This window comes from Cupressus sempervirens, chromosome 3 (assembly GCF_028749045.1).
Source record: "Cupressus sempervirens isolate cs-2001-9-10 chromosome 3, ASM2874904v1, whole genome shotgun sequence".
Taxonomy (NCBI): Eukaryota; Viridiplantae; Streptophyta; class Pinopsida; order Cupressales; family Cupressaceae; genus Cupressus; species Cupressus sempervirens.
In genome coordinates this window covers 493,629,955-493,640,033 of record NC_143120.1, presented here as the reverse complement: position 1 = coordinate 493,640,033, position 10,079 = coordinate 493,629,955, and the positions used below count along the sequence as shown (strand labels likewise).

Genomic DNA, 10,079 nt, shown 5'->3' with positions numbered 1-10,079 from the left:
TGAATAGGTAATTAATATAATAATTTTATTTTAATTAAGGAATGATTCATTTGTTTTAATCCAAGTGGCAGTCCAATAATAAGTTTTTTGGTATGTGAAGAAGTGGTTGTGACATCCTCCCTCCCTTAGAAAATGCATCGTCCCAATGCAAATATGCTTACAATCGTATCTATAGAATTTTAAGAATTCCATATTGTAATGATCAATAATCTAACTTCTATTATTCATAACAATGCTATCAAAAAAATTGACTTACATTTACTAAAATAAATTCAAAATTTGAGTTTGTTAAATGAAACCTACATTTCATTAATACATTAACTCTCATGGAACTATCTCTTCAAAGACATATTAACACATAGTTAAAGTAACGAGTTTAGAGAAAATAACACACATTTTATATAAACACATATATAAGTAATCATTTCAAGAATATTTTCTACGTGTGCGTGTGTGAATTCCATTATGTCTCTATAGTTTTACAAGGTTAGACTACGTCTCTTCGATAATATTCCCCCTTTCTTATGATGTGTCATTCCCTTTGTTGGATTACAGGAACAACACCAAAATATTAGTCCATAGTATCTCACAATTCAATCAAATACCCAAGGAATATCTAATCAATTACTTCCTTATCTCAAAATTAAGTAACATATTACCTTTAAAGCACATGATAGCAAACACATACCTGTGCTTACTTATCATACCTTGGCATCAACTAGATTTGATCCGCTAGTAGGTACTTCATATCCATTTCTTGTCATACTTATACACATACACTCATAGTGGTTTTAGCCCATTCACAATGTTAGTATTCAAATAATAGGAGTCAACATTTTTCCTTTTACTTTACGACTTCTTAACTCATCTTTTGATCACATCTTAATCATGAGTAACTTAAATAATCAACCATACACCATCTAACATGTGGTGCTTGCTAAGTGAGTAATTGTTCTCATCAATAGACCAGTGTCCACGAAACATAATCAATTAATGCAATCCCATTTCATCTAACTCATCTTCATTTGAATCATCATGAAATATAATGACATGCACATAAAACTTCATTAATGTAGTCATTAACATTTAATCATCATTATGCATCTAAATACTTGCAAACTTGGCATCCAAATGTATTTACATCACATAATGCATCATTTAGCTCAAAATGAACAACATATATCCAACCAATTTGTTAAGTAAATGAATGATATAAAGGCCACAAAGTCAAATTTATCCATCAATTTTGACTCTAAGTCCTACATCAATAGATAATAAAACCAAATCAAAACTTGACATATCAACCAAAGGTCTAAGTTGAAATACATAATGACCAAGACTATGTCGAACAACATATCGACTAAGAGTTCAAAACATAATACAACCAAATCATCGATCATTGCTTATCAACCAAGGTGAGAAAATAAAATGAGTCAACAACTTCCTATAAAGTAAAAGTTACATACATGGTGGATCATACCATATATTTCCAAAAATAAATAAAAGAAGGATCTATACATACCCTTTTGCATTCTCATAGGAACATCACATTTCTTGATGCACTTGCCACATAGGTCAAAAAGTCAAGTCAGGTCAGTCAAAGGTTGACTACAAATAGTTGAATCAACAAGTAGATATAATATCTTCCAATTAATTTTGCAATTCCATTCTAGTTTCCAACTTACATGTCGAAATGATAGGTGCAATAAAAATTACATTCGACCAAATTGTCGAACACAACATGTCATCACATGACTATGCCATAAATAATATATCAAAAGAAGTTGACCTACACGTCCAACTTTATTCTATCATAAGTAATAACCATGCCCTACTAATCAATTGCCACATCATCAATTGCAAGAATACATAAATATGTAAGTAAAACCCTAGTTGTATAGTCAACAATTATTTAACTCACCATAGTCAAAGGTTTAGAAAATAATTTTCCATTTGAGAATGTAACACAACATTATCCAAAGAATCCATCCATCAAAATGCATGATTTAATAAATATATGAAGTATAATTTAAAACATTATACCTCAATGGGAATCATAGAAAATGTCGACCTACACATCGAACATGGAACAATAAGCACATCATACAAGTATAATGTCATCTACCATATGATCAACACCATTGAGTACATCATCTAGGTATGCTCACCAATCACCTACAAGGGTCAATAAATCCACTTTTTATCAATTTAGTGACATTAGGCCCTCAAGCCCATATTGTCACCATAGTGTGCTTAACCAACATATAAGCACATGTTGTGATGTATGAACTTCATGCCATTAAATCATCACATAAAATATGGTTTGAGGTGCTTTCTTTCCCAACCATGAAGCCTTACACTTCCTTGGGATCCTACCTAACTCGTATAATACCCAACCTTGTAATGCCCAAATATTACCAATAAGCATTTCCTTGGGATTCTACCTAGCTCATAGAATTACCCAACCCGAAAATGCCCTAGTAATACAAAAGGTACTTTTTTGGGATCCCACCTAACTCGTAGGATTCCCAATTATGGAATACCCATACAGTACCAAAGATAGGAGGTATTTGGTGCAACCATGAACCATACTACTTCCCACATATGTCCAAGTAGCCATAATCATGGATGTGGCAGGGAGATGAAACATGGGCAAGCATATCAAATAAACATATGCACATAGATTTGGCGAAAGCATTTTTATAGTGCCAGTATTACACTAGCAAGTAGAGTGGAAAATGAAAGTAGCACTTCTACCCTTCCCTGTTTGTCCACATTCGTCACCCACATCGAAAAGTCCAAGCTTTCTAAAATAAAACATAAATAAAATAAATGCATAAAGGAAGAATGTCATGTTCTTCGCAATCTACTCCTTTCAACATCACATCAATGTTCCACACTAAACATGATATATGATGTCACTTTCAAACCACATGATTAGCATCATCAAAAATATGCACACACACCCTAACCACCTCAAGATCAAAGAAATCTTGAAAAAAAGATTCATAATTCTCAAGTCAAAGTCCAAAAAGGAGATACAAACCAAAATAAAAGTGAACAAGAGTCACAATAAATAGGTCACATAAGAAATTGGTGGCTTGGTGGTCACAAGAACATTAAATTTCAAGCTAGTCCTTCATCATATCCAAGTTCATGAAATTGAACGTAATAAAATGAAAACCTAATTCACTTAAAGCACACCAACTCTCACTAGTCACCAAGAGGGAGTAGATGTTTAACAACACCCTACATCCAAGGGTCACTAAGAACATAACCAAACTTCTCATGCATCATATGCAATTTATCTTGATAATCACACATTTCTAAATGCATAATGGAACATGCAATACTTTTGCAAATGAAATCCATGTTCTTCCTACTTATTATATAAGGTTAATCAATGAATAAAAACAAATTCTTGCAACACATGTGCATCACATGTCATTTACATAATAAAAGACGTTTTCATTGCTATCACAAGCCAAATCTTGAATTCAAGAGCACTCACAACCTAGTACAAAAGTCAACCATCATTTGACTATCTCAATAATTAATAGAAATGTACACCCTTCTTGCATCATGTATGCAAGAATAAATACTTCAAGTATACTACAACAATAGGCATTTTATATTGTCACATAATTTAAATCAAAATATAATTATAACCATATGAGGTATGCAATTTATCAATCATTCCATAAACTTCCCATTTTGACAATCTTTAAAGGAATGCAATTTTTAACTCACAATCATGACATGCATAAGGAACATCATGTCCTTCTATGTCAAAAGTAATCATAGCTAAGAGACACAATATGCAACCCATGTCATCATCTCATACAACATAAAGTAAACTAGTTGACTTACAGTTATGTGTTTAGCATAGTGAACTCAAGGTCCAAGTGTTGAACCAAGAGCTCTGATACCATATGTAAGGATTGCTCCCTGCAAAACCAATGCAACATCAGCAATCTCCATAAAATGCGAAAGATTCAATGAGAGTCAAAGTCTTTTGAAAATTGACTAGTCAACATTAGTTGATTAACTATCATTAACTTCAACTAAAATGATACGTATACATATATGTTCAAGTTTAAAAGAAACCATAATTTTGTTACCATATTACCAATACCAGATACTGGATACCATATAGTCTAACCATGACGACCAAGTTGAAATGAGTTCCAGAACCTGTCTAAAAATACAAGGGTGAGAATATTGTAGGAATGCTTTTCCAACCTACCACAAAGCTGTTAAGCTTCCCCGAAATCTTTCTTGACATGAAAGATACCCAGCCCAGCAATGAGATAGTCTAAACAAGTAAAACTTAGAGGAGTAATGGAATCGTGCTACACAAACAATGTCAAGAACAATAATCGGTCAACAAGAAAACAAAACAACATTTTCTTAGTTGTCACTTCAGTATCACAGTCCCTTCTCCATCATTTATAATAAGTAGAAAAAAAAACATAACAAGGTTTATCCAATAATGAGTTCCATATGCCCATCAACATAAAAGGATAAAACCATAAATTCCATTAATCATGGATCAATTAATTACATCATCTTAGCTCATCTCTAGCAAGAAATTTAGTCAAACTTCCAAAAGGGCATACAAGTACTACTATCAATTCTCTATTGACACAAGTTATAAATACACATATATTATGCCAATCACATAGCTAACAATGAAACTCTTTCACCATCAATTAATATTCCTAGTATGTTATCCTATCTTGAATTTCTCTCATAAAACATAAATATACAAGATATATATTAAGTAACAAGAATGACACCATTACTTTCCATTCATATTGAGATCATATTCTCTTCCCAAACTTATAGATTCTATACATAATGTAGGAAGCAATGAAAAATGCAATAATGTCTTTTCTAAAATGTCATGTATGCATCATGAAATGACCACATCTATGTAACATGATAATTTAAAGGTCAACAACCTTCCATGAGTTACTAGTTCCTTAACATAGTTAATAATAAATGTTGAATAAAACTAATCTCCAAATCATATATAAAAGGATGGCCATGTTATTATTATTTTCCAAGGGAACTCCTAAGTGCCCAAACTATATTTAGCAGCCAACCCAAGTAAACAAAAAGCTTAGATAGTTAGCCAAAACTACCAAAGAGTACGATCAAAATTCAATAATTTTATAGGAGGTGTTGATAAAACATTAGTTTCCAATTTTACTAGGCTTCAATAATTAATAATGCCGAGAGTACAAACACTTATTTCATAGCTCAACACATACATTCTATTCTATTGTTTTTCAACAATAAAATATTGAGGTTTCTAGTTGACTCAAAAAGAATAATCTCAAACAAGAACTGTTTTAACAAGAAAGATTCTCACTCAATGCATAGTCAGTATGATCCACAATTGCATTCCACGCATGTTTAGAATCGAATAAGATTCCTTATTCTCTAAGGTATGAAGTAAAGGAAATCATATCAATCATTCTGAGATTTATAAAAAGAATTTGATAAAGATTCTCACACACTTTTGAACAACCACCGAATTTAACTATTATTCATTTATTCTCAAAAACTCAAGATTACATTTTGTAAAAACTGGTGACAAAACAAGCATCAGAAAATGGCACTCTCATCTTTGTTCATCACATTCACAACAACATTCTCAAGACTCCACTAGACTACAATTAGAATTGCACAAAAATTCAATAGAAAATTGAGTTCTTTCCTGCACGCGAATCTTTTTTTAAAAGTGCCGACAGGAGGTCTCACTGAGAGTTCTTATATGTTTCCATAGGTAGGCAATCAGATTTGGTTGTTAATTTTCTATACTATATGCATTTTTCCCAAACCGTTATCTAAAATGGCTTCAGATAGTATCCAACTATAATATACAAAAACATTAATAGAATTTATTCAAGGTAATTAATGCAAATTTCCAACTACACTATCTATCCTACATCTTATGCTATGCAACAAAATTGGTCATTCACAACCTCCAGTTTTTATTATTTTTTTCTAACCCTTAAGTTGTTTGGGGTAGTTGAATTCTTTCCTAAGGTGTTAATATGGTTTAACAGGAGTACAAGAGTTCACAACAACCTTTAGACAACCCACATGCATCGAAGGTTTTATGTGGCTAGTGTTTTGCTCCAACATTGGGAAAAGCTAAAAAGTTCAGAGGACAATGAATAATGTTGTTGTGCCTTACTTCTTCTATTGAGCGCTTTCCTCAAGGTGGACGTTTTGAATTAAACAACAAATTTCATCAAGCACATTGGAGTTTTAATAATCGACTGTCAAACAATGTTCTCTTATCATTCGCAACATCTTTAGCTTAACATCAGTCTACTGTGTGAGGGTGTATGGCTTTAATCAGGATGCACTACCATAAGAGACTAAGCATTCAACATTGTGGAACATGAAATCAATATCAAAGAGCAACTTTTAGAGCAGTCTACAGACATATCGTTTTACATATTCAAGAATACTTTGCCTCCCACAGAATGCTGGTTACAAAGAGAAGAAAGGAATGTCTTTATAACTCAGTTTTAGTAGTTTACGCTACCATACAACAAGTGATAAATAATCATGAACCCCAACGAATTATGAATTATGCTATTGCTTGGAAAAGAGAGCAATGATAAAAAGAAAGAATACGAAATTGTTCTTCCAAACCCAAAGACAAACATTAAACGTAACTAAGATGAGCAGTGAACCTGGTATGCCCCGAGCTTTCCAGTGCCTTTCCTCTCTCGAGATCCCTTCATGCCAGACGATGCCCCCTGACCAAATCTTTCCCTGGTTTTCTTAAAATGAAACCGTTTTTAGTTCAGTGGAGAGGATTCTCTTAACTGGAAAGCAATTGTTTCCTCTTAATAACTTCCCATCATCGGATAAGATGAACATGTAATTAATATAATAATTTGATTTTAATTAAGGAATGATTCATTTGTTTTAATCCAAGTGGCAGTCCAATAATGAGTTTTTCGGTATGTGAAGAAGTGGTTGTGACAGACAACCAAGGGCTATAGGAGGCAAAAAAAATAGCATAGAAATAAAACATGGCTACAATAATATCACAAATGAATAAATAGTTGAGACATTATCCTAAAAAAATGAAACCTTTTCAAAAAAACTCTATGTTAATGAAACCTTCAGAGTACTAATTTAGAGGAAACAAACAACCACAAAAAGAAAACATTGTATTACACTATTTAATTCAATTAATGACCATTATGACAAAATATATGTAGGTGTTGAAAAAAAAAATGGGGGAAAAATATGTTCATTTTTTAACTAAGAACTGGCTCTCATAAGTTCAAATATGAGACATGCAAATGGAGGAAAAATAATGGGAATCTAGAGGGTATGTATTTTTTGCATCTTGGTGATGGTAGAAGCAAAGAAGACATTTCATCCTTGAATGTCCAAGGTATATAGACATCGTTAAAAAAAATGATAAATCACTAAATTAAGTTCCATAATATAACTATTTGATGAAACCCAATTTCAAATTGAGTTTGAAAGAGGGACAAATAGAAAGCATTTTAAAATTATCCAATGCCAAATAATTTTAATAATAAGGTTTTAGCTCCCAAAGTTTTCGTATGGAAAAATTACTTTGCATTTAGAGGTAACTACTATGATTATACTTCTAATTTAGAGGTGATCATTTGGACCACATTGTCGTATTACTTGAAAACACATAAAACATAGATATTGGTGGGTCACACAAGGGTTAAAAAAATGAAACCATGGATGAAAAAAATCACAATCTGGTGAGTAGTTCATTATTCAACTGAGAATTAGCTCCCATAAGTTCAAATATGAGACAAGTAAATGGACAAAACGTGAAGAATAATAGGAAGGAGGGTCTCTACCTTTTGCATTATAGGAATGTTAGAAACAAAGAAGACATTTCATCTTTGATATCTAAGATACACATGTATCCAAACAAAATTTGACAAAATACTCAAAAAAAAGATTCATGATAGAATTATATGCAAAGAAATAAATTAGTATCTTTTGAAAAAACTATTAGCTAGATGAATTAAAGCTTAAAACACATCTTATCATACTAATCTAATATAACTAATAGATTATTAATTCCATGAACATAATAAGAAAATGTTTTATCTCCATAATTTTCAAAGATATAACATCCTTGCATGTTCTTGTCAAATCCTCCACCTATCTACTTCATGTCATGATGTTAATGGAGATAAAGTTGAATTTATAATCTTTCTCCCTACAATAAAGAGTCAACTTTAGATGTTAAAAGCTTGGCATAAATGGAGCTCCACGTCACTTTTAGGCTTTTCCTTTGTCGTTGGTCTAGTCTTTTTCCCTCTTACACAACATTAAGCCTATTTTCTTATACAACATGTTATTTTCACAATAGAATGAAACTGTTCTAAGGTCGATTTATAATTGTAATGTCACTTTTATGGATTCCCAAACAATTCAAAACATTAAAAATATAGTAAAATTCCTCCAATATCACAACAAAATGGGAGGATTTAGGATTGGCTCGAGTATGTTCCCTTTTTCTCCACCTCGACATCCTCTTTTACTTTTTCCTTAAAATATTGTATTTTCTCATTTAGTGAGAGTGTATTCATAAATAGCTAGCTATGTGTTGAACTTCAATGCTTATATTACAAACTAAACATCACGTCTTTCAAGGGTTTGATGCATAATAGAACATAAATAAATATATATTTATAATTTAAATATTTTTAAATAATGAAATTTAATTTTGTTTTATACCTATTGAAATTCAATATTGAATAATATATATTTTTTGTGTTAATTTTATAGGAAAAATAATTTAGAATCATTTTATCTAATTAAATTTGTTTATTTATTATTTATTATATAAGTAAAGGGGTAGTGATTGTAAGAGATATAATATCATAATTATTCTAGAAACTAAAAGGTTTAATTGACCCAAACCAAGAACAAACAAACAAACATACAGACTAGAGACTACCACCAAATAGTAAGACAAGGTATGGAAGTTAGACACAAAAAATTAAAACTAATATGCTTATTGCATAAATGAAATGACAATTACATTTGTAATAAATAAATGAGTTAGGCTCGCACATGATACATGCATATAATTATACTAATAAAATCATTATAGTTTTAGATTTTAAAAAAATGTGCACAATTTTAATATATTTGATTCTTATGAACTTTATAAATATCATGTCTACTATGTAATGTTTTGTATTATTGGTTATTTAATTTATTCAATAAAATTGTCAAGTCTAGTCTCATTTGATTCTTATGAACTTTATAAATATCATGTCTACTATGTAATGTTTTGTAATATTGGTTATTTAATTTATTCAATAAAATTGTCAAGTCTAGTCTCTAGTTGCAAAAAAATGTAACACTAGAGTAAAAAGAGAACAAGATAGACATTTAATGCTTCTACAAATGGAATATGGTGCTTTACAATAGTTAATGGAAGCACCCAGAGTAATAATAGAAAAAAATGTATGTTTTACAAATATGTGGACAACTTTTGTATATTAAAATTATACTCAAAATCAAATTTGAAGTCAAAATTTAAATAATTTTTTTTGTTATGCTCATTCACTTATATAATAAAATAAAGAAAAAGGGAAATGTTAGCAATCCATTTTAGCAGTTGTTGTATTTGTCACACGTAATCCTTGATTTCTCTATGTGTGTGTCTACATGCATTTCAAATTATTATTTTTTACTGTGTTGCATTTCTTGGTAAACTTCTTGTCTTGAGTACTTTCACTTGGAACAAGTATACAAGTTTGCTCCAATAATACATAGTTAAGTTCTTATTTACAAGATCAACCAAATGTTTTGGCATCTAGTAGTAAATATATACATGAAGAAAAATTATTGAATTTGCCAATTTTTAATAGTTTGAATACTAATCCTAGATCAAATTATGCTCTAAAACTAACAATAATTCAAATTGAATCATGATTCTAAACCAAATTATACACTAAACCATATTGAATGCTAACGTAACAATAAATAAATTGAATTGTAATAGTAAACATAAATGAACGACAAACCAAATTGAA

General features: G+C 30.7%; 1 long non-coding RNA gene across 1 annotated transcript; it reads right to left on the bottom strand.

Annotated features, from left to right (window-relative positions):
* Window positions 1-3,678: 3,678 nt before the first annotated feature.
* On the bottom strand, window positions 3,679-6,818 carry LOC149567340 (uncharacterized). Its single transcript, XR_016362403.1, has 3 exons — window positions 6,717-6,818; window positions 4,130-4,194; window positions 3,679-3,948 (listed from the first exon to the last, which is right to left on the bottom strand). It is a non-coding gene; the product is annotated as an uncharacterized LOC149567340 (long non-coding RNA).
* Window positions 6,819-10,079: the final 3,261 nt, after the last annotated feature.